This window comes from Ursus arctos, unplaced genomic scaffold (assembly GCF_023065955.2).
Source record: "Ursus arctos isolate Adak ecotype North America unplaced genomic scaffold, UrsArc2.0 scaffold_24, whole genome shotgun sequence".
NCBI lineage: Eukaryota > Metazoa > Chordata > Mammalia > Carnivora > Ursidae > Ursus > Ursus arctos.
In genome coordinates, this window is record NW_026622919.1 from 27,508,772 (window position 1) to 27,511,377 (window position 2,606).

Genomic DNA, 2,606 nt, shown 5'->3' on the forward strand with positions numbered 1-2,606 from the left:
TTTTCTGCTATAATTTTCTTAACATGACATATCACACACAGTATAAATTTTTTGTGTTGTCTGTCTCTTCTCTTACATCAGAACAAAAGCCTAATGAAAGCAGATCTTTAGTAATCTGTTGGCTCTGCCGTGTCTCCTAAAACTGTCTCAGTTCTCCATAAATAGTTGTTGGATGAATAAATGAAAAATGATGGAAGTCTTAATGATTACATTTATTTCAGCATGCTGAAATAGAAAAAAATATTATTATCTAGAAATTGTGATCAACCTGGTAGCTCAAGTTATAGAACATCAGCTTCTCAACTGTCAGGGATAAGAATGATTCTGCTTCTAGAGAGACACAGAACACATGGCTTTTCATAGGCGTTTACAATCTATGAATTTTCTATAAAGGAGTAAGTTACTTTGCTGTATAAATCCCTATTTGTCAGGTAAAGCATACAGCATCCCTTCACCAAGACTGCAAGCCAAAGTGGCACCTGGGTGGCTCAGTTGGTTAAGCATCTGCCTTTGGCTCAGGTCATGACCCCAGGGTCCTGGGATCCAGCCCCCCATTGGGCTCCCTGCTCAGTGGGGAGCTTGCTTCTCCCTCTCTTGCTCCCCCTGTTTGTGCGCTCCCTCCCTCTCTCTCTTTCTCTCTATGTCAAATAAATAAAATCTAAAAAAAAAAAAAAAAGACCACAAACCTCTCGTGGTTCGTTGACTCCCTTTGGGAGCGGACTCAGGCATTCTCTCAAGCCCATTTACCTAGTAAACCACTGGAGCTACGTTGTATATTCCCAGCTGTGAGATTTCTGGGAAAAGTGTGGGAACTGCCACCTTCAAAGGCAACCAGGTAAAAGCAGGCAATAGCTTTTCTAGTCTCAAATCTATAAACGTAAAGTGGTTTTCCACTCTCATGGTAGTTACCCTTCAGACTTGACCCCTAATATCCTGAGGAATCATGCCCCTGTGGATGTCCCCTTCAAAGCTGAACCTGTGCAGGGAATGTAACAAGTTTCACTATGAATGTTTGAGGCTAAGCCTTAAGAAGTACTGGAAGCCTCTATCTTTGTCCTCCTGGGAGCTCCAAGTTGCCATGTTAGAAGCCCAGCTAACCTGCTGGAGAAAACATACTGTGGGGGCATGAAGAGGAAGAGGACCAGAAACTACCTGGACAGAGAGAGACTCAGTGATCCCAGTGCCCTCGCCATGCGGAGCCCAGTCTTCTGGCTGTCCATCAGCACCTGAATCCAAGATGGTGAGTGAGCCATCTTGCATATTTCAGCCCAGGTGATCCCCTGAATAGCTGTAGTCCCATTATAATCCTACAGAACATCGGATGTGTCAGTTGTGTAAGGCGGCTGATTTGGGGTGTAATTAAGTTTCAGCTACTTGTACCTCACAAACTTAATTGGGTGAGGAAGGTGAGGTATAGGGCCCTCTTTAAAGAACATACAGGATTGTAAGACTTCTGTCTCCATCTCCGTTCCTTCTTTTCAACTTAGAAGAGGCAGAAGTAGCTGAAGAGAGGATTGGGATGGCTACCTCAACAGTGATTCTTTCCGAGTTGTTCTGTCTTTCATCACCATGAAGATTCTGCATTTTAAAACATGAATTATTTTTTTCTCTAATTTTGTGACTGTTACTTTTGCTGGCCGTGGAGAAATGCAGGCTTCCTATATCATATCTCAGATGGGGAGGGAGGACAGTAAAAACTTTAAAGCCTGGGTGTGGTGGAGCAACATCTTTAACGCTCTATACATCATCCCACCACATCTCTTTAGATCACACATGTCAACCCAAATCCTCTTGGCCTGACACATTATTCCAACACAGAAAGCTGCCCCCAGTTCTTACACCCTAGAGTTGACCCAATATTTGGATCATTCTGTCAAATATCCATGAGATTATATTATCAAGCACAGACAGCATGTATCCTTAAGGTATAAAATAAAGCACAAAAAACAACTTTAAAACAATAATTTTTCTTGATGTTACAATAAAAGAACTGAAAATTTTCAGTAGTAGAGGCTTCACTCCTTAAGATTCCTAAACCAACATCGTTAAAGTTGAGTCCGGGTAAACAATCAGGGAGTCAGAAGTACTTACTCTTACTCTTTCCTCAAATTTGTATTTGTTTTCCTTTATTTCATTTCTGTTCTATAGGCTCTGAAATAACTCTTTCAGTTGATTTTGTCTTAAAGGAAATAAATGTAACAATCTAATCTACTCACATTCAAACCTGAATGCACAAAGTACTTTATAAAAAGATGTGTTAAATAATTCAATGAGCAGATTACTATTACAGTGAATTAAATAAATGGACGTGGTATATCTCTAATACCCTAGTGTAAATCCTGTTTTAATTCTATAATCCCAACCGGATGCAACATACTTAAATGAGCACTATTAACTTGTATTTTTTTCTATTCTGTTTAGAAACATAATAACAGTTGAGAGACATTTATTAAGAAAACATCAACTCTGTTTGCACATTCTTAAAGAGAATATTAGAAAACCAGAATTTTAATTTTCATGTGTATAATTTAATATAATTAGAATGGAATACAATTAGGTACTTTCATATCTTTCAGTGTTAATTAAAAAGCTAATAACTTGAATAG